The sequence below is a fragment of the Vicugna pacos genome, chromosome 13 (genome assembly GCF_048564905.1).
Source record: "Vicugna pacos chromosome 13, VicPac4, whole genome shotgun sequence".
In the NCBI taxonomy this organism is placed as follows: domain Eukaryota; kingdom Metazoa; phylum Chordata; class Mammalia; order Artiodactyla; family Camelidae; genus Vicugna; species Vicugna pacos.
The window spans coordinates 8,331,652-8,355,356 of NC_132999.1; the positions used below are offsets into that span (position 1 = coordinate 8,331,652).

At 36.5% G+C, this 23,705-nt stretch overlaps 1 long non-coding RNA gene across 1 annotated transcript; it reads right to left on the reverse strand.

Annotated features, from left to right (window-relative positions):
• Nucleotides 1-8,511: 8,511 nt before the first annotated feature.
• LOC140700871 (uncharacterized) lies at nucleotides 8,512-11,972 on the reverse strand. The gene is made up of 2 exons (XR_012079592.1): nucleotides 11,755-11,972; nucleotides 8,512-8,674 (listed from the first exon to the last, which is right to left on the reverse strand). It is a non-coding gene; the product is annotated as an uncharacterized lncRNA (long non-coding RNA).
• Nucleotides 11,973-23,705: the final 11,733 nt, after the last annotated feature.

A 23,705-nucleotide genomic window follows, 5' to 3' on the forward strand; every position in this document is an offset into this window, starting at 1 on the left:
ATGGATTGACAGTTACATTAGTTTCCTATTGCTGCTGTAACAAATCAGCACAGATTTAGAGACTTAAAACAATACACATGTATTATTGTACATTTCCAGATGTCACAATTCCAAAGGGACTCTCACTGGGCTAAAATCAAGATTGGGCAGGGCTGGGTTCTTTTCTGGAGACTCTGAGAGAGCCTGGCTATCCCGGGGCCTAGAAACTATCTGCACTTCTTGGCTTGTGGCAGCCTCCTCTGTCCTCAAAGCTAGCAGAACAGCATCTTCGAATCTCAGACTTTGACCTCCTCTCCTGCCTCTCTCTTCCTCTTTAAAGGACTCTTGTGATTGCATGGGGCCCACCCAGATAATTCTGGATCTCATTTTAAGATCATCTGATCAGCAACATAAATTCCATGTGCTACCTTAATTCCCCCTTACTGTGCAATATATCACAAATTCTGGGGATTAGAAAGTGAACATCTTTGGGGGCCATTATTCTCCCTACCGCAATATTAGAAATATTTAATCTTTAGAGATTTTATCTAGTTAAGAGCAGAAATATTATAGTTCTTTATGATTAAATATACTTTTATGCTTTTCAAAATTAATCCCTAAAATGAGAAAAGAAACACACACAGATTATGATGTTTATTTATGAACAAATCTTAAGGCATCTCTAGTGCCCTCACATCTGTGTTCATAAAATGTAGCCAATTTTGCTTCTGCTGCTTTAAGGAAAAAAATTCACTTCACTTGCACCCTTGAAACATATGCATTAAAAACTAAATGCAAAACAGTAATAAGTTAAGATATCTTCTCTTCTTCATCTTCAAAAATAAAAATGCCATAATTCTTTAAATCCCTAGCTCAACTCTTTGGATTGAAATACAAAGTAAATCACTTTTCCAGCTGAAATTACCATGTAATATCTCCCATTTCTCGTGTGCCCTGCTGTAGCATGGTGTCCACCCAAGGACTCCTTGGCAGTTCGAGGAAACTTTTCAAGGTTACTTGCAATAAGCTGTGTGAAGTGGATACACTTTTGTTATCCAGCAAGCTTCGAGGACTCACAAACACCATTCAGTCGATGCTGTCTATAACGGGTAGGAGAAAGACTGTAGACATTTGAAGCAATTTGTTTCATCTGCAGTTGTCTCACGAAAGGAGAGAATAAGAAATATGATACTTCTCCCTAATTCCAAATGGTGCCTTTCAGGTAGAGTTTGGGACAGCAAAGCAGTTGATTCCTCAAAACTTAATGGTGTCCATAATGGAGATCTCTGACACCCTTCGGCCATTTTTGACCGTGCAGAGTCCTAATTGCGGGCCCCAAAGCAAATTGTGGTCGACATGTTCTCTACTACGCTTCTGTGTACGTACCTCTGCAGCTGAAAGTCCCTCCAAGGCTTTAAAAACAGGTGAAGTGTAGGTAGCATTAAAAAAAGAAAAATCTGTGAAAGGAACACCATCAATCCTTTGTTTTATGTACCCTTTAAAAATCAAGTTTTAATCATCTTTGTCCAAACTTAGAAAATATTATCTCTTCACATGAAAGATCAGGAATAAAACATGAATTCATTACATACTTTGTTTCTGCTAAAGCTTTAGAGCTTCATCCCTAAATTTCAAAGGCATCGAAAACATTTTCTGGGGAACACATTTAGAATCCAAACAGAAATGTTTTCTTCTTTCTCCAGAATGAACAATCCTTTTGATGACATTATAAGCACATTAAAGAAAGGGTATCAGTAAGAAAATAATATAAATGCAGAAGAAGAAAATCTCATTTAACAAAATTGCCTTTATAGCAAAGCGATCAAGAAACCTAGAATTACTTTATGTATTAATACTCTCTTCTCTCATTCCTTTTTTCTCCTTATTGGTTTCATTATGAAGAAGGCTATCAATAGGCCTGCTGGAAGAACCGAATGGGAGAATAAGAATTTTAAACTTTGTAGTTAATTAGTCAACATCAATCTTTCAGTCCACTCAAGTCATTTCTGGAATAAGGCAGGATATAAATATGTGGTTCACGATTAAAAAACAACAACAAAAACAAACTTCTATTTTCTTGAGTAAGGAAGGATGGCAGTGAAAGCAAATGGTAACTTATTTAAGGCCCTGCCCAGGGAAAGAGAAATAATAGAGAATGTTTATGTTACTGTATAGCATTCTGAAGGATGTATCATGCCCCATCTACTGGTTTTTTCTGTCTCTGTCCAAATTGATTTAGGGTTTTCTACACTTACCTTTTGTACCTGGCCTCCATTCCTTTGATATCACTAACTTCTGTAATTGCACTTATTTTTTCAAGGTCCAATTCAAATTCTGCCTCCTTTCTAAAGTCTCCCCCACTGTGTAAGGTTGGATTTCCTCTGAAGCTGAACTTGAGACATGGACTGAGGGTGTGGGGCATATTTGGGAAGTGCTCCCCGGAAGCATAGGGAGGCAAGTGAGAAAGGAAAGGGCACAAGGTTCAGGCAGAGTGTGTTAATGATCAGGTACCTGTGTGAGCCACTGAGGCTCAATGCTTCTGGACATCTGGAGACTGCAGACAGCATGCCTCAGAGTTGTTCCACCTATGGGTAAGGAAGCTATGTTGTATCCACTCACGCACACCTGCCATTAGCTGAGAGCATTAATTCCCCAGTGCATTTGCCCATCCTAGCCCCACCTGAGCTGCTTCAATGGCCACTGTGGCAATCCAGCTGCATACAGTAGGGAGCTATGGGGGAGAGGGTGTGGGAACGGAGGGGAAGCATGATTCCTGAGGAGATATGGACACATTGTGACTATGTGATACACCAGTCCGTGTCCCTAATTATTTGCAAGTATCTCTGTGGTTCACGTTACAGAAAGATGCACACACAGCCACATACACTCCTCTAAACTCCCAGGTAGTGACGCCAGGACAGAACAGCAGTAACATCTGGAGCGTGGCTTTATGGTCAGGTTGTCTGGTTGCAAAAGCCTGTCCAACAGGCTGTGTCGCTTGAGCTTGTTGTTTAAACACTCTGAGTCTTAGAGTCCCCATCTGTAAATTCTGAACGGTATGACTTTATTGCCAGGGCCATTGTGGTGATTATATGAAAATTATGTAACAAACAGTTGGTAAACAGTATACATTCCATAAATGTAAATCGCTTTCCTTTGACCTCTTATGTATTCTTCATAGCCTTTTCATCTTCTGTAAAGTTTGTGTCATGCACATGGCTCAACCACAGAAGAAAACATACCCCAGTTAATTTAGGCAATATATCTCTCCCTTTCTCTTCTTCAAATGACACATTTCTCACTCTCTCCCAACACCTTGTTTGTTATTTTTTCTCTCCAATCAAATGCAAACAATTAGAAGAAGAATCTAACCTTAAAGAGCTAATTGAATAGTATTTTTTTAAAAACTCAAATCCACTCTTTTTACCCTGTTCCTAATTCTCCACCCAACACGAATTGAACATCACCCTCCAGGGGAATTGGGAAAAATAAAAAGCTTTCTTGGCCTTGGGTTTGGAAATTCTTCTAGGCCTTTCTCTGGGTAGAGCTTTTTCACATTCTGATAAAACCCATGTGGTAGGATAGCGTGGGATTTTCTAAGAGGCTCTGTCATACTTAACAGGTAGGATCCTTACAAAAGACTCCGAGGGGCTTGCTGTTTGTTGTACTGGAGGCCTGTCTGTTCCATGAAGGCAGAGGTGTGTTGCTTCAGTTGACTGGTTTCTCTAGCACATTGTGCTTTGCGTGTGACTTTTGAATTCATGACTTAGTGATCTGGGTATGTACACTGTGACTTATCAAAGATGTGAGACATGGAGAAAATTTTCAACACCTTCATTTGTAAAATGAAATAGTAGTACCTACCTTGAAAGTTTATTGCAAAACTCTAATGGGATAGGGCATACAAAATGCCTGGCATAATACACAATAGTAAGTTTGTGATAAACTTTAGTTTCTTTCCTACCCAACTCTTAAGATTACTTCTAAAATATGTAATGATATCGTTTTTAAAGTTAATTAAAATGTCGAAGAAACAAGAGCATCCCTGTAGGTATGGAAGTATTTTTGTTTGTTTCTTAAAAACTCCAGTGTTCTCTGGTGAATTCCAATAAAAAAAACCCCAGAAATATCTGAGTGGAAGCACCATATGCTCTGCTGGCTTTATTTTATTTTATTTTATTTTATTTTATTTTTCAGAAGATATCTCTTACCATATTAGTGCAAAGCCCATTTCAAAATGCTATACAGAGCCTCTTGCAGTCTGTAATGAATTGTTAAAAAAATGTTTAAATGAGCTATTAAAAACAGGAGTTTGTTGAGTTGAATAAAAGCTATCCTTGGAAATGTGGTTTCAACTGAAAAAAAAAAAAACCTACATGGAAGTGTTTACTTGCAAAGCTTGTTTGATGATCTGTACCCAATGTGTCTCACCCCATGGTCACCGCAGGGTAGATTATATCATGTACATTGGTTTTGAAAACATATAATCCGGTCTCCTTTGAGCCAGTGCTGTGTTCCATGCTGACACATTCAGCTAAAACCCCGTCTGATATATCAAGCTCTTTATTTTGGCTTACATGATGGTCTGGGAATGGAAAACGGACATTAGTGTCTCCTTTTATGCTCACTTGGATACCTTTTAGAGTCATCTCCTTTCAGTAATGGACAATTAATTTAAAATATATATGTGTGTGTGGCACATCTTTTTTTGTCATTGATATCTACCCCAGGGAATATCCAGTTAATAAAACAGCACGCTGTCATCTCTCCTAAGGAATGAGGCGTTTGTCCTTATCTATGGTAATGTCTGATTGCTGTCATTCCTAAATGTTTTTCGCTTGTGTTTGTTTTCTAGCTCCACACCTGCCTTTTACAAAACTTACATTACCCCAGCAATACTGTTTCTGTAGGGACTTAGCAATATAGGTTGTCCCTTGACTTGTGTTAAAATAAAGGTTTAACTCTGTAGAATATGTAGAGCAGAATCACGTTGCCACTCAGCCCGTCAGAATACATCTGGGCATGTCATTAATTGTTCAAGAGTGTGATAGTATTGATTCCGTTTTGTCAGCTCAAGCCCAGTTGGAAAAGTTATGGACGTGGCTGTCAGAGATGTGACTCAGCCTTACTCGATGATATTAAAGACACGGCGAAGAGTAATATGTTGCAGAGGTACAAATTAGCTGAATTGAGTAATGGATCTTAGAAATAAAGTTCATTTGTTTGGAGCCTCCAGCAATAGAACTCATCTTCGCACATCGCCTTACTCTAAGAATGAATTACCTTTATCTGGGAACTGATTGAGAGTCCTGGCTTTAGTATGACACACGTGAAGTGATGAAGAAGGAAAAGGATGCCTTTGGAGCCGGCCTGATGAGCTGTATCAGCCGTGGTGATCAATGGTGCTCAGATGTCACAGCAGATCACTTCCACTTCTAGAATTTATTGCAAGCATGAGCCATTGACCTGGGAAGGGAACGAGGCACTACTTGCACTTTATCAGGGAGGAAAGAGAAAGGGTCCCATGCCTGCTATTGTCACACAGTGGACTTTGCCAAATTCATCTCCTCAAATCCTGCTTTGGAAATACAGAAACACCTTGATGACCTGTCCATGTGTCATTCTCTTTAGAATACCTAGTTTCTTTTCAAAGGGAAAATTTATATAGAAAGCACATTTCTCTTGAGATTGGTGGAGATGAGGGCTGCTGGTATTGTCTATCTTGTTGCTAGATTTTGTGATATTCTATTCTTTTTCTCCTGACAATGTGTTAACCTGCACATCCTTCCTATTAGACATAGAGTTAATTTGAGGATAAGCACCTTATCAGTTGTTTTCTTTGTGTTTTCTTTCCCCCTTTCCCAGTTCCTCAAATTCATAAAGAGTTGCATACAGAGTAGATTCACAAAATGTCACTAGCTGTGTGAATCTATTGTCTGGGTAGACATAACTTTACAAGTTTGAAACTGTCAAATACTACTTACAGATGCCTCACTTTCATGATCACTGATGTACCCACCAACCAAGAAATGCTTATTTTAAATATTAAGAAATCCTTCTTGCTTGGTGAGTATAATTATGATGTGATGAAGGTTTTAGCTTGGGCTCTTAACATTCATTGGTATGAAAATCCTCTTTTCTAGTATTACTTTTTTAGGCTAGGTTACATTCCATAGTTATTCACTGCATTCACATCCCATAGTCCCTGCAGATTTCACATTACACACTTCACAAGCATTTGTGCAATAGACATATTGCTTAAATATGATATCAAACTCTGCTGACACACTCAAGCGAATCACAAACGACTACACAAGTTCCTCTCATTGTACTTTTTGTATAGTTCCTAGCTACAGAGTACAAATTTTGTATGAACTTTCTGCAAAAACATGAAGATCTTCAACTCTCTAATTCTTTTCCTTGAGAAAGAGTTTCCGTCAATATTCAAGTTGGAAGAGAGAGTGTTCGAACAGATGGCCGTGGCAAACAGCACATTGCAATTGGGAAGCGGCGTACAGGTACTAGTGAATACGACATTTGGTATTCCATAATAGTCTTGAAAATTAATTTTAAATCAGGCTTCCAAATCATAATAAAGAGCAACTCATATATTATTCATTCCTTTATTCTGAGGGCTAGTGTTCAGGGTGTTGAGTACAATATATGCTGGAAGAAGGTAAAGGAAATGTGATTTTCAATTAAACACATAAAGTGTGTTTAAAAACTGCTGGCATGACCTTAGTTATATTTCTAGGATCACTGAATAACTTTTTCAGCACCCTGAGATTTTTAGCCCCGAGGACTGCTTAGAATTAAAAGAGAATATAAAGTTAAAGACTGTAAGAAAACTATTTTTAAAGTTTTAATTTTATTTTTATGCAGACTTTGGCTGAATTTTTGAAGGTAATTAGTTGGTCAGATGCCAGAAGTGGTAAATATTTTATACTTGCTCATGGAAACAGGTAGCTGGAATGCAAATTTGTACACATCATCAAAAAGGAGACAATTAACATCCATGCTAATGTATTGTTGGCTGCCTCCGTGGTTCTCAGGTAAGCAGACCTTTTCTGATGAGTTCAGCACATATTTCAATTCCTATTTAAAGTAAATATTGCCATCTGAATAAAACTTTTGATTTGTTTGTTTTGAAGAACTGCTTGGGGATTGGTGGTACAGTGATGAGAAGGGTGCTTGCTACAATATTATTCCTTTGGATTACCAGTTCTGATTATCTTAGTGGCATTGAAAGCAGAACATTTTTTAAAAATTAATAGAAACTTTCCTAACTAAAATATTCCAAATTACATCCATTTTTGCAGGAAATGATAATTATGTAAAGCAAAGAAATTAGAAAATGAGAAAGAGCTCTATGAGCATAGAGATTTCAGCACAGACATGCACTATTCTCCTGGCACTCATTAATATTATGTGGCTCTAACTGTGTGCATGTGTGTGTTTGCCTTTGAAACAGATCTGAACTGGGTGGGGGGGAACTTATTTTGCAATTGTGAGCCTGTAGTGTGCATGTTTTCTGCCCTGAGAATGTCTATTTTAGGGGCTCAGAGAGAATTATGTATTAAACAGAAAAATATTTCATGATGGAAGTGATGTGGAATATTGCTGTCCAGTCACCTGATGCTAAATCCTTTCTCTAGTACTTACCAATTATGAAACTTTATAACCAGTTATGTAACCTCTATAATCCTGATGTGTGAAATGGGTTTAACAAGAGCAGTAACAGTGTCATTGTAAGAAGTAAGTATTGTATATAACATGATTAAGACATTTCACCTACTTTTATTGTTATACTTTTATATATCAGTAGGGACATATACATGTGCCATTAAAGTGTTAAAATGAAGGCACTTAATTTTGATCAGCAGATTTTCATGGAGTGCCTAATGTGCATAAGGTGGTGTGGTCAACAATAAAATAACACATTTTTTTTTAATGTGGGGCTGTGACAACTTTATTGTAGTCTCACAATATTCCTGACATGAGAAAGTTAAGGAGAGTCAAAACTTGCCTAAGATCATGCAGCCTTTTCATGGTAGATCAAAAACTAGAATGTAGTCTCTGATTACTGGTCTATGAGTCTTTTTACTACGTCCCATTACCTCTCAGTGAAAGTTAAGATTCTATGCCTCTGGTTTGAAAGTAAAAATTCTTTTACAATCTCCCCATTCTCTAAAAATTCTCTCATCTTATCTATTTTTATCACTAAGTCCACTGCAATAAACATATTAGCTGCATGTAATGACATCTTACTAGTTTGATTCCTTCCTATTGGTTCTGTTGAATTAAAGGTTGAACTCTGTATGTGAAAAATCAAGTGTGTGATACATAATTTAATAAAAGGAGACAGATATTTATTAAATACCTATTCTGTGCAAAAAAACTGTATGGTGCGTTGTTGGTAAACTTGCATTCGTGTGTAACCCCTAGGTTGTGCCCATAATGTCCAGGAAGAGAAGCAGTTCTCATCATCAGTGTTACTACTAGTTCATTACACACACACATGGAGTCCAAGGCTGTTGCAAAAACATTTCTTTATACTTCAGGCCAGAGTACAGCATAGTTGTGGTGAATGTCTACAAGACCCATCGCAATGGTTTTCTTCCTTCTCCCCTCATCGCTCCAAGTTTTCCTGGTCTTTTCTCTAACTCTGCCTCCTCTTCAGGGTCCTGCCTCCAACCTGGAAGCACACAGCTGTGTCATCCTCTGCTGCTGATGGCAATAAGCGACCTGAAACTTTCGGAGGTTTTCAAACAGTCTAATATCTAATAGTCAAGTAAACCCCTTCCTTACAAATAGCAACCACATCTTAAACCAAGAATATATCATCAAAGAAAGAAAACTAAATCCTTTTTAGGTAGTAAATTGTTAAGACTTTAAGAAGGGCTAAAATGTTGTTACATTTGAATACTGGCTCTATCACTAGGAGCTTTGCGACCGTAGAAAGTTACTCAATCTCTTTGAGTCCCAGTTCTTTATCTACAAGATAGAGATAATAATAGTGCCAAGCCCTTGATGGTTGATGGGAGTGTTATATAAGTTAGTATGTGTAAGGCCTACAACAGCCTGGTACCTGGCACTTGAGGAATGCTTGATGTATCAGTATTATTAATATTATTGCTTTTTAATTTGCCTATTTTATGAAAAAATATACTCATTACCTTGCTGAGAAGAAAAGAGTAAGGAAAAAGAGAACCCCAGCCTAGACATACATACATACACTATTTGATTGAGTTGATGATTAAACATAGTTTTCTGTTTACTTAGAAATATTTCAAAGTTCTGAATGCCTTCTCATCCGTGACTCTCACATATAACACACAGCAACACATACAACAAACTGCAGCCTCTGTAGTTGTAGATGAGAATATGCATTTTTAAAATTTTTTTACTGTTTTATCACGTACAAGTAGAGAAAAGAATATAAGATATCTCCAAATAGGGCTATAGAATTACAACTGATAGAATAACTAATTTTATTTTGTTAAGTAGTAATGGAACACATATGAATCTTAACCTTAAAGGATCAGTAGGAAGTCATCAGTTAGGTTGGAAAGACAATTTCAAGCTGAGAGATGAAAATAGGATATGGGAAGTTACAGGGATATGAAATACTTGTATTACAGAATGGGTGTACTGGCACAAAAACAGACACATCGATCAATGCAACGGAATAGAGAACGCAGAAATAAACTTACACACCTATGGTCAATTTACCTACAGCAAAGGAGGCAAGAATATACAATGGAGAACAGACAGTCTCCTCAATAAGTGGAGCTGGGAAAACGGGGCAGCTGCCTGTAAAAGAATGAATTTAGACCATATTCTCTCGCACCGTATACAAAAATAAACTCAAAGTGGATTAAAAACCTAAGTGTAAGACCAGAAGCCACAGAAATGCTACAAGGAAACAGGCAGAACACTCTTGGATATAAATCGTAACAATATTTTTTTTGGATCTGTTTTTTAAGGCCAAAGAAATAAGAACAAAACTAAACAAATGGGACCAATGAAATTTAAAAGCTTTTGCACAGAAAAGGAAACTATCAGCAAAATGAAAAGACAACTTACTGAATGGGAGAAAATAGTTGCAAATGATATGATGGAAAAGGGGCTAATATCCAAAATAAATAAACAGCTCACACAACTTAATATCAAAAACAAACAAACAACCTGATTAAAAAATAGGCAGAAGACCTGAAGAGATGTCTTTCTAAAGAAGACATACAGATGACCAACAGACACATGAAAAGATGCTCAACATTAATAATTATTAGGAAAATGCAAATCAAAGCCACGATAAAGTATTGCTTCACATCTGTTAGAATGACTAACATCAAAATGTCTATATATAACAAATGTTGGCAAGGATGTAGAGAAAGGGGACACTCATACATTGTTGGTAGGAATGTAAATTGGTGCCGCCACTAGAGAAAACAGAATAAGAGAGTCCTCAAAAAACTAAAAGTAGAACTAGCTTAAGATCCAGTAATTCCACTGCTGAGTATATAACCAAAAAAAAAAAAAAACCCCAAAAAACCCCAAACCCCTAGTAACTTGAAAAGAGACCTACCTCCACCCTGATGTTCATAATAGCATTATTTATTTACAATAGCCAATATATAGAAGCAACCCTTGTGTCCAATAACAGATGAATGGATGAAGAAGATGTGGTATACATACACAAAGGAATATTATTCAGCCATAAAAGAATGAAATTCTGCCATTTGCAATTATGTGGGTGAACCTAGAGAGTAATATATTTTAGTAAAAATGTTAGATAGAGGAAAAACAAATATATTATGTTATCCTTTATATGTAGAATGAAAATGTAGAACAAACAAATGTATATAACAAAACAAAACAGACTCAGATATAGAAAACAAACTAGTGGATACCAGTGGGAAGAGGGGAGGGGGAAGGGGCAAGATAAGTGTATGGGATTAAGAGATACAAACTACCATGTATTAAATAGATAGACAACAAGGATAACATTGTACAGCACAGGGAAATACAGCTATTATTTTGTTGTAACTTTAAAGGGAGTATAATCTATAAAAATATTGAATCATTATTCTATACACCTGAATCTAATATAATTCTGTAAATGAACTACACTTCAATAAAAAAAAATAAGAGGAATCTTGGACAGACACATAAAGAAGGAAGATGATGTGAAGACATAGAAAGCGGCCACCTACAAGCCAAGGAGAGAGACTGGAACAGATTCTTCCGTCACAGTTCTCAGAAGAAACCAACCCTGCTGACATCATGAACTCAGACCTCTGACCTCCAGAACTGTGAGATAATAAATTTTTGTTGTTTAAGCCATTTGTAGTAGTTTGTTTCAGCAACTTTAGAGAATACAGATTTATGCAATATTTATCCTTTACTGTCTGACTTCTTGCACTCAATTTTGTGAGATTCATCCATGTTATTGCAAGTAGCAGTAACTGCTAATTCTCAGTGTCTCCAATCCTACCGAGAAAGTTTGGTGGGAACTTCTTTGTATGCAACGTAAAAGGCCCTTGAGGCTTCACAACTGGCTTTGGGTTACCAGGTCCTTGCCCACAGCTGAGATCTTTTTGTAGAGCAATAATGGTGCTTAACAATAGTCATTCAAAGCCTAAGAGTACTGTTTTCTCCAAACATCTCCAAAGCCTGATATGGGTGAATTCCCTCTCCCCAGCACACCCTCCCAATTCACTGCCAGTGAAAGGTTTGCAGTATGATCCACACCTGTGCCTGCCTACCACCTACCACTCTTGACGGAGTTCCCGTTGCCAGTTGGGAGCGAGCCTCATCCTAGCTTGTCAGCAACTTTCGCGGACCACTCCCAACACCAGCTGTTGCAGGTTGACTTCCCCAGGAGCACATGCTAAGATGGAACTTGGGGAATGCCATGTTGTTTACGCACTTTCCTTAGGTAGAGGAAAGGGGATTGTAGCAGGATTGGGCAGAGAAAGGAGCTGAGAGGCAGTACAGGCCTGACAATGTCTTGCCAAACTTGGAAGGCGGGTCTGGAGCAAGAACGTGAAGCCCAAACGGCCGGCCTCCAGAGCTCCGCCCCTCCCAGGGGTGGGTGTGGCTAGGAGCCGCTACCCCGGAAGGGGCGCGCCTTGGCCGACGCTCTCCGCAGCTGAAGCGTGTAATGAAGACGCCGGCCGCGCACCGCTTCTTGCTGACTTCACTTCAGCGGCAGGTCCTCCTTTGGAAGAAGATCTTGGCCACGGATCGCGAAGTCCGGCAAAGGTACATACTTCTTTTAAGTGTGCATTTCAAAAGATAGACTATGTGTTCCTTTAACTTTAGCCGGCAATGCCAAATTCTTCACCAAAGCAATTGTGCTATTTATACCTTCATTAAGGTGGGGGAGAGTTTTAGTTGCTTCACTTCTCTGTTAACAGTTGGCCTTGCCTGTTCTTTTCATTTTAGTTGCTTTGGTGGGTCTGTAATGGTGTTAAAGTTTGGTGTTACTTTGCGTTTCACTATTCATGAAGTTTGGCTTGTTTTCGTATGTTTACCAGCCACTTGGATAAATTTTTGGTGAGTGGCTGTTTAAGGATTTTGTTCAAAAAAATTGTTGTGTATTCTGTTTAAAAGCCCTTTCTCAGTTGCATGTGTTGCAAATGTCCTCCCCCCATGCTCTGGAGCATTTAATAGTATATTTTGGTGAAAAGAAGCTTTAACTTTTATGTATCCAATTTATTAGTCTTTTCTCTTATAGATAATGCTTTTTGTATTTTTTTGAAAAAGCCTTTTGCTATCCTAGAGTCGTAAATATTCCTAGATTACCTGCTAAAAGCATTTTGTTTTGCTGTAGACCTGCAACTCTCTTATAATTAATTTTTGTGTATGCCTGTGCGGTAGGGGAGAGTTTCTAAAACTTCTTTTACGTAAGGAGCTACTTTCATCCCGGCGTAATTAACTGAAAAGACTGAATAATTTCCCAACTGTTGTACAGTGCAACTTCCGTCATTTAGAAAGGCTAGGTTTGCCTACAGCAACAAATAATCCCGAAGTCCTAGTAAACCACAAAGTTTTTTTCCTCATTTATGCTCCTTGAGCATCATGGCTGGGCCCTGGTGTTACGCTCTAACCTCTGTCTGGAACATTCCTGGTTTTGGGGGGAGAGGGGAGAAGCATGCATAGGCTCTGAAAGCTTTTGCCCTGCAGTGATACTAACTTCTTATATTTCATTGGCCCAAACTAGTACATGGCCAACAGCTGAGCAATTTTGTGTACATGTTATCTTCCAATAGGGAGGACTAGCACCTTGTAGTCCATACCAGTGCATTCTGTTGTTGAGTTGGTTGACCGGACCTGACTTGGGCCCTCGCCCAGCTCTGAGGCGGGAAAGGTTCTCTTCCTGTTGGGAGCCCCACAGCTAGTTAGGAAGCCAGTGCTGAGATAGAACCAGCATAAGCTTTATTCAATGGCCAGAGAATGGAGAAGCCGAAACTTGGTTCACAAACCAGCTTCTTGCTGGCGGGAGGCCTGGGGGGACGATTAAGGCAAGGTTTTAAAGGAAAGGTTAATAAGGGGGAGGCGTATGTATTGGTTTTCTGGGAAAAGGCGGGGTTCTCCCTGGAATTGGGATGCCCCCTCTCTTGTGCGTTTGTGTGGTTCTTTGGTATCTGGGTCGGAAGCTACGGAGCCATCACGGCGCGCATGGCGCGGAGCTTACTGTCCTAATGAGATGGTAATGAGCTACCGGGCAACACCTGTCTCACTTGGAGCTGAACCAGCTTGCGCCAGTTTTCTTGTGATTAGCCTCTCTGGTTCTGTAATACAAACCAGAGGCTTTTAGTTTTGGTTTTCTTCGAGTTTACTCAGAGGTAGGGGCAGGGCTGTGGTTCTAGGGCAACAACCTTGGTAACACATTCTATCACACACTTTTGCAATAAAACAAGCCTCTGTCTGTGAACCTTACTGTTTCTTACTCTTCTGTTACTTTCCATTTAATCCTTGCACCAGTATCAGACTGTCTCAATTACTGGGGCTTTGAGTTTCCATGATCAGTACAGTGACCTCACCTTGTTCTTCAAGAATGCCTTGTCTCTTCTTGACCTTTTTGCATTTGTATATTTTAATTTCATTTAAATTTTATTAGCTTCAAAGGACAAAAAGTTTGGATTTTGATTGGAATTTTATTGGTTCTGTGACCTTATGAAGTGGAATTATTCATCTTTCCTTCTGTCTGGGGAAAATAATGAAACATCTACATTCATAAAGTTAGCATATTCAAAACCTCTATATCATGTGGTAATAAACAGGACAGCACCCTAAGTACTGGGATTTACAATTGACATGGGATACCATCCCTCTTGGAGATCAGGGGATGGAGGGAAGGTTGTAATGTCACTGGGAAAGGGGAAATGATAATTACCTCGGTTCTTAGTCATCTGGAAAAAAAGAATTTTTGATGAGAGACAGAAAGTGTGATATAAGCAAGATTTTCATTAGTAAAGTAAAAAAAAAAAATGTAAAAAACAGTACACTCCCGAGAATTGGTAGCGGGCCGATCCAAGAGGGGAAAGTGGCACCATTTCTTTGATTTTCTTGTCTATGTCCTGGTTTCCTGATCTATTGATTGATTGATTGACAGCTCAGGTTCCCTGTGTTCTGGCACGCCCATCCCCTTTTGGGCAGGTTAATTGGGTTAAGTTATACCAGGCCCGCTTCCCATGCACAGCTGCAGTGCTTTTATTTTAACTGGCTTCTTTTACTGGCCCTCATTTAGAGAAATTAAAAATTTCTGGCGTTTGTTTTCGCAAATGGAGACACACTGCCATTTTCTGGGTTGTTCCTTTCCCCTTCCTCTCCCCCTGCTCAGTGCTCATCTCTATCTAAACTGTCTAACAGTAAGACTTTGTCAAATAAGTTAAGAACACAGGATTTGATGGCAGAATACACCAAATTACTTATTTGAGTCCAACAAATATTATTGATCATGTGCTCAAAAATCACTTAGCAAAGTATTACAGAAAGGATCAGAATTGAATTCTAAACTCTAGAAGGAACCTAATATGAAGTACAAAGTGATAAATGCCTTGAAGAAGCAACAGATGCAGTTCTAAAGAATAAGTGTGGGAAATACTGCTGCTTACTATTGAAATCAAAGAAGGTATGATAGAGAAACAAGGATATGATGAAGCCCCTCAGGTAAAATTAAGAAGTGGGTGAAATGGCGTTCAAAGCCTTGCACGGTAATGGTGCCCCATCCCTGTTCCCCATAGATTCACAAGGCTTCTTTCATTTCTGTACTAAATAGCCTGGCCCTTTAAATTGTGGAACTTATTTTTCAGGTGACAAATTCTGGGAAAGGGAAAAGTGTAACAGCTGCATTTATTATAATGAGCACAAATTCATAAAAGGATACATAATTAGGCATTTAAAATTTTGTTTGCCAAATTTCAAATCACACATTCAGAGAAAACCCATTACAAGTGAATTACGAGTTTCAAAATTTTTTGCAGAGCCTTTTTAACTTTTATTTATTTACTTTTTGCTTTGGGAATTAATTGCAAAATCTTATATTAATAGAACATTAAGGGCAAGCTCTCTAAATGTATAAGTCAAAAATTTCCGAGTTATGTTTTCCTTCGTGACTATAACATCTTTGTGCAAATGATAAAGCAATAAAATGAGTATGATATACCATTGTGAAAAATGAATATAAAAGCTGACTTATAGTCATTGTATAGTAAACATTGCATTTTTAAAGTCTGGTGTTTTTAAAATATTGAGTTGAAATTTGAATGATTTTGGGGAAAATTTACAGTGTATTTTCATAGGTAAATCACTTTATTTAACCTACTTAAAAATCACTTGTTTCAATCTCACCTCAACAGATTTCATGTTTCTGAAATTTAATATACTATTGAATATTTAAATAGTCATTTGTTTATCTAAACATAATTTTAGAGAGGATAAAATCAGTTTTTGCATTGGTCACAATGTTAAACATTTGGCATTATATTTGAGATACATCTTTGGATAGCTTTCTTTGTTACATAGGTGTTAAAAACATCTTGAGTTTAAACTAAAATTAGAGTTATCTACACTTAGGGCGGCAGTCTGAATCAATCTTTGATAATATTGTAAACCTAATTCCCACACATACTACTTGGATTGCTTTGGTTTTATAGCCATGCTTTGAACAGCTATCCTACTCAAACATTTACCACTGTTTCCCATTGGTTTTAATAGGAACTAGCAAAACACTGTAGAAAATTCATTAAAAACAAAATATATATATAAAATTATGAATAAGCAAAACCCAATGTAAAGTGCATGGCCTAGTGCAAGTAATCAGTAGAAACATTTTTATCCACAATCACAGTTCATTATTAAGTAATGCAAAATATTAGTAAAGCTAGAAACTGGGGGCACACACAAAAAAGTACCCATCATGCTGAAAGACTTGTGAGGCAATAATCCTTTGCTCAGAAATATTTAATCTTGGCTTTCTTGGCCTCTGTGTTCTTGCGCAGTTAGGTATTTATTTCACCTTTTTCTTTTTTCTTTTTAAACTCCTTTTGGTTACTTTCATTTCTCCTTTCACCATTAAATATGATTATAGATGCAGGTTTTTCATGGATGCCCTCAGGTTGACGAAGTCCTTTTTATTTATAGTTGAGAATTTAAATCATGAATAAGCATTACACTTGAAAAAGTGCTTTTTCTTCATCTGTTGAGATGATTGAATGTTTTTGTCTTTTACTCTGTTAATATGATATATTAAATTAACTGATTTTCAGATGCTAAACCAATCTTGCATTCTAGAGAGAAATCCCATTTGGTCATAGTGTATAATCTGTTCTATATGTTTCTGCATTTTGCTGAGAATGTGTTTTGATATTGCAGTTCATGAAGATTATTTGATATTTAGTTTTCTTATGAATTCTTTGGCTGGATTTTGGTATCAGGGTAATACTGAATTCATAGAACGATTTGTAGTTAATAATTTCATTTAAGTCTATTCAGGCTTCTTGACTCAGTTTTGGTAAACTGTATCTTGAAAGGAGTATATCTAGCTCATTGAAGTAGTCTAATTTTTAGACATAAAGTTGTTCATGACATTCTTTAAAATTTAATTTCTCTAAGTTGCGTTATAATGTCTCTTTCATTGGCAACTTTGGTAATTTTATTTATTTTTCTTTTGGGGGGACTGTCTAGCAAAATGTTAGATTTTTTGGTAGTTAAAAAATCCTATCATTGATTTCCATAATTGTTTTTCTGTTTTCTATTTCATTGATTTTCACACTAATATTTATTTTCTTCTGTTTGCTTTAGTTTAATGTTTTCTTCCCTTTTTAGGTTTTTAAGATTATTAGTTTTTTTGGGGTTTTTCTTGAGATATAATTCACATAATATTTATTACTTTAAAGTGTGTAAATCAGTGGGTTTTGGCATATTCACTATAATATGTGACTATCCCTGCTATCTAATTGCAGAACATTTTCATCACTCCAAAATGAAGCTCCAAATCTAGTAGCAGACAGTCCCAGGTCCTCCCACTACACAAGTTCCTGGAAATTCACTAATCTTTCTATCTCTATGGATTTTCCTATTGTGCACATTTCATATAAAAGGGATTATGCAGTATGTGGCCTTCTGTGTCTTGATCTTTTTCACTTAGCATTATATGTCCAAGGTTTGTCCATGTTGTTGCATGTATCTGTACTACATTCCTCTGTAGGGCTGAATAATACTCCACTGTAGAGCTATATCACATTTTGTTTACCCATATAATTTGATGGATATTTGGATTGTTTCTACCATTTGGCTGTTGTGAATATTGTTGCTATAAACATTTATGTTAAAATTTTTGTGTAAACATATATTTTCAGTTTTCTTATTTGTATATCCAGGAGTGGAATTGCTAGGTTATATGCTAACCCTGTTTACATTTTTGAGGAACTGAGACCTTTCACAGTGGCACGTTTTTGATTTTTGATCTTTTTCTTTTATAGACATTTAAAGATATCAACTCATAAGCATTGCTTTAATTGCATATAATAATTGATATTTTAAAAAAATTTTTTACTTAGTTTGAGAAACTTTCCAATTTTTCTTTTCACTATTTCATTGATTATTGGGTTCTTTATCTGTGTCTTTTAAAAATTTCTCAGCATTTGTGGATCTCCCCAATTTCTCTCTGCTATTGATATCTGACGTGTTCACATTATAGTTGAAGTATATACTTTGTATGATTTTAATCCTTTTATATGTATTTGGACCTGTTTTATGGCCTAACATATTTACTACCATGAGAGATGTTTATGTATGTTTATGAAGATGTGTATTTTTTTGTTGGGTGAAGTGTTCAATAGATACCAGTTAGGTCTAATTGACTGATAATGTTGTTCAGGTCTTCTGTATCTTTGATAATTTTCTTTTTAGCTGTTATATCAGTTGAGAATAACTATTGAAGTTGCCATCTATTATAAATATTTGTCTGATATTAGTATAGTCACTTCAAATCTCTTATGATTATTTGCGTGGTATATCTTTTTTCTTCTTTTCTTTCAGCCTGTTTATGTCATTGAATCTGAAGAGTGTGTCTTGTAGATTTAATAGAATTGCGTATTCTATTTTATCCAGTTGGAAAGTTTGTCTTTTTTGGAGGATTTATTCTATTCACACTTATTGTAATTATTGATATGATTATGTCTTTTGTCTTCCATATGCCTCATATCTTTTTTTGTTGTTTTTTTTGCTGTTTTGTTGTGTATTAAATGCAAATTTTCTAAGGTAGTATTTAAATTTCTTTTTTTGGTTATCTTACTGAATTATTTTCTTAGTGGATTCTAGAGGGGTCACAATATGAATCTTACTTTTCACATTCTGCTTTGGATTAATATTTTTAAATTTAATGAAGTTTAATTCCAGTAAAATATAAAACTTTACTCCAACATAGCTCCATATTCTCATCTGTCCTTTATGATAACATTGTCATACACATTACATTTTTATATTTATAGGCCCAAAATACCATTTGAAAAATAAATATTTTAGGTAATAAAAAATAATTTAAATAAGAAGTAACTAAATACATATTGCCTTTTGGATGAGCCACAGTGTGACCTTTACCAGTATTTTAATTTTTGTGTGTGTGAATTCATAATACTATCTGATGTCATTTTCTTTCAGCCTGAAGGAATTTCTTTAATGATTTTTTTATAAGGTAGATTTACTAGAAAGAAATTCTTTGTCTTTGTATATCTTGGAATGACTTTGTTTCACTTTCATTTCTAAAGAATAGTCTTGCTCAGTATGGAATTCTTAGTTTGCAGGAGTTTCTTGTTTTTGTGTTTTGTTTTTCTTTTCGTCCATTGAATAGGTTATCACAGAACTTTCTGGTCTCTATTTTTTTTCCTCCCTAGGGAATGTCAGCTGCTGGTAATTTTATTGCAATTCCTCTCTATGTGATTAGTGATTTTCCTTTTGCTGCTTTTAAGATTTTCTTTGTTTTTGACTTTGAACAGTTTGATTTCAAGTGTAGGTATGGATCTTTTAAAATTTATCCAACCTACAGTTTGTTGAGCTTCTTGGATGTACAAGTTTTCATCAAATATAAGAAGTCTTGGGGCATTATTTCTTCAAATATTCTTTTTGGCCTCTGTCTTTTCCTTTTGTGACTTCTATTTTTTCACATATTGACGTATTTGACGACCTTGCACAGGCTTTGAAGGCTCTGTGTTTTTTTTTTAACTTTTTTTTATTGAATTATAGTCATTTTACAATATTGTGTCAAATGCCAGTGTGGAGCACAATTTTTCAGTTATACATGAATGTATATATATTCATTGTCACATTTTTTTTGCTGTGACCTACCATAAGATCTTGTATATATTTCCCTGTGCTATACAGCATAATCTTGTTTATTCTACGTTTGAAATCCCAGTCTGTCCCTCCCACCCCCCACCCCCCTGGCAACCACAAGTCTGTATTCTATGTCTATGAGTCTGTTTCTGTTTTGTATTTATGTTTTGTTTTGTTTTAGATTCCACATGTAAGTGATCTCATACAGTATTTTTTTCTCTTTCTGGCTTATTTCACTTAGAATGACATTCTCAGGGACATCCATGTTGCTGCAAATGGCGTTATGTTGTCGGTTTTTATGGCTGAATAGTATTCCATTGTATAAATATACCACTTCTTCTTTATTCAGTCATCTGTTGATGGACATTTAGGCTGTTTCCATGTCTTGGCTATTGTAAATAGTACTGCTATGAACATTGGGGTGCAGGTGTTATTCTGAAGTAGGGTTCCTTCTGGATATATGCCCAGGAGCGGGATTCCTGGGTCATATGGTAAGTCTATTCCAAGTCTTTTCAGAAATCTCCATACTGTTTTCCACAGTGGCTGCACCAAACTGCATTCCCACCAGCAGTGTAGGAAGGTTCCCTTTTCTCTACAGCCTCTCCAGTATTTGTGTTTGTGGACTTTTGAATGATGGCCATTCTGGCTGGTGTGAGGTGATACCTCAGTGTAGTTTTGATTTACATTTCTCTGATAATTAGTGATATTGAGCATTTTTTCATGTGCCTATTGATCATTTGTATGTCTTCCTTGGAGAATTGCTTGTTTAGGTCTTTTGTCCTCTTTTGGATTGGGTTGTTTTTTTCTTAAGTCGTATGAGCTACTTACATATTCTGGAGATCAAGCCTTTGTCGGTTTCATTTGCAAAAATTTTCTCCCATTCCGTAGGTTGTCTTTTTGTTTTACTTATGGTTTCCTTTGCTGTGCAGAAGCTTGTACGTTTCATTAGGTCCCATTTGTTTATTCTTGCTTTTATTTCTATTGCTTGAGTAGACTGTTCTGGGAGAACATTTTTGAGATGTATGTGAGATAATGTTTTGCCTATATTTTCTTCCAGGAGGTTTATTGTATCTTGTCTTATGTTTAAGTCTTTGATCCATTTTGAGTTTGTTTTTGTGTATGGTGTAAGGGAGTGTTCTAGCTTCATTGCTTTACATGCTGCTGTCCAGTTTTCCCAACACCATTTGCTGAAGAGACTCTCTTTATTCCATTGTCTATTCTTGCCTCCTTTGTCGAAGATGAGTTGACCAAAAGTTTGTGGGTTTATGTCTGGGCTCTCTGTTCTGTTCCATTGGTCTATATGTCTGTTTTTGTACCAATACCATGCTGTCTTGATGACTGTAGCTCTATAGTATTGTCTGAAGTCTGGGAGAGTTATTCCTCTAGCCTCTTTCCTTCTCTTCAGTAATGCTTTGGCAATTCTAGGTCTTTTGTGGTTCCATATAAATTTTGTTATGATTTGTTCTAGTTCTGTGAAATATGTCCTGGGTAATTTGATAGGGATTGCATTGAATCTATAGATTGCCCTGGGTAGTGTGACCATTTTAACAATATTGATTCTTCCAATCAAAGAGCATGGGGTATCTTTCCATTTTTTAGAATCTTCTTTATTTTCCTTCATCAGTGGTTTATAGTTTTCTGTGTATAATTCTTTCACCTCCTTGGTTAGATTTAGTCCTGGGTATTTTATTACTTTGGGTGCTAATTTAAAGGGGATTGTTTCTTTACTTTCTTTTTCTGTTGATTCATTGTTAGTGTAAAGAAGTGCAACTGATTTTTGAATGTTAATCTTGTAACCTGCTACCTTGCTGAATTCTTCTATTAGTTCTAGTAGTTTTTGTGTGGACCTTTTAGGGTTGTCTATATATAGTAACACATCGTCGGCATACAGTGACACTTTAACCTCTTTTCCAATTTGGATCCCTTTTATTTCTCTCTCTTGCCTGATTGCTGTGACTAGGACTTCCAAGACTATGTTGAATAGGAGTGGTGATAGTGGGCATCCTTGTCTTGTCCCAGATTTAGTGGGAAGCTTTTGAGTTTTCCACCATTGAGTACTATGCTGGCTGTAGGTTTGTCATATATAGCTTTTATTATGTTGAGATTTTTTCCCTCTATATGCACTTTGGTGAGAGTTTTTATCGTAAATAGGTGTTGAATTTTATCAAATGCTCTTTATGCATCGATTGAGATGATCATGTGGTTTTTGTCCTTTCTCTTACTGATGTGATGTATTATATTGATTTGCATATGCTGAGCCACCCTTGTGTCCCTGGGATGAATCCACTTGATCATGATGTATAATCTTTTTCATGTGCTGTTGGATTCTATTTGCTAAAATTTTGGTGAGGATTTTGGCGTCTATGTTCATCAGTGATATTGGCCTATAATTCTCTTTTTTGTTAGTGTCTTTCCTTGGTTTTGGCATCAGGGTGATGGTGGCTTCATAGAATGAGTTTGGGGGTATTCCCTCCTTTTCAATCTTCTGGCTGAGTTTGAGAAACACTGATATGAATTCTTAGTGTGTTTGGTAGAATTCCCCGGTGAAGCCGTCTGCTCCTGGAGTTTTATTTGTAGGGAGGTTTTTTATTGCTAAATCAGTTTCATTTCTACTGATTGGTTTGTTCAAGTAGTCAGTTTCTTCTTGGTTCAGTCTTGGTGGACTGTGTGTTTCCAGAAACTTGCCCATCTCCTCTAGGATATCCATTTTGGTTCCATATAGTTTTTCATAATATTCTCATATGATATTCTGTATTTCTATGTTATTTGTTGTAATTTCTCCATTTTCCTGTCTTATATTGCTAATTTGTGCTCTTTTTTCTTCTTTGTGAGTTTGGCCAGAGGTTTGTCGATTTTATTTACTTTTTCAAAAAACCGGCTTTTGGTTTGATTTTTTTCTATTTTTTTAGTCTCTATTTTATTCATTTCCTCCGTGATCTTTATTATTTTCTTCCTTCTGCTGCCTTTTGGGGTTATTTGCTCTTCTTTTTCTAATTTTAGCTGGTAGGTTAGATTGTTTATTTGAGACTGTTCATTTGAGATTGTTCATTTGAGGTTGTTCTTTTTCGAGGAAGGCCTGTATTGCTATAAACTTCCCTCTTAGCACTGTCTTTGCTGTGTCCCGTAAATTTTGTGTGGTTGTGTTTTCATTTTCATTTGTCTCAAGGTATTTTTAATTTCAACTTTGATCTCATCATTGACCCATTGGTTTTTTAATAGCATGTTTAATCTCCATGCTTTCCTTTTTTTCTCCTTTATTTCTCTATAGATGATTTCTAGTTTCATGGCATTGTGGTCAGTAAAGATGCCTGAGATAATTTCTATCTTCTTAAAATTGTTGAGGCTTCTTTTGTGCACAGGTACATGATCAATCCTAGAAAATATTCCATGTGCACTTGAAAAGAAGGTATATCCTATTTTTGGGGGGTGTAATGCTCTGAAAATACCCACCAAATCTAATTTTTCTATTGTATGATTTAGTTTCTCTGTTGCCTTATTTATTTTCTGTCTGGAAAATCTGTCTAGTGATATTAATGTGGTGTTAAAATCTCCAATAATGATTGTATTCCTGTCACTATCCCCCTTTATCTCTGTTAGTAATTGTTTTATGTACTTAGGTGCTCCTATATTGGGTGGATATACATTAACGAGTGTAATATGCTCATCTTGTATCACTCCTTTAATCATTATAAAATGTCCTTCTTTATCTTTCTTTATGGCGTTTGTTTTAAAGTCTATTTTGTCTGAAATCAGTACTGCTACACCTGCTTTTTTGGCTTTTCCATTTGCATGGGATATCCTTTTCCATCCTTTCACTCTCAATCTATATGTGTCCTTCTCCCTAAAGTGGGTCTCTTGTATGCAGCATATTGAAGGTTCTT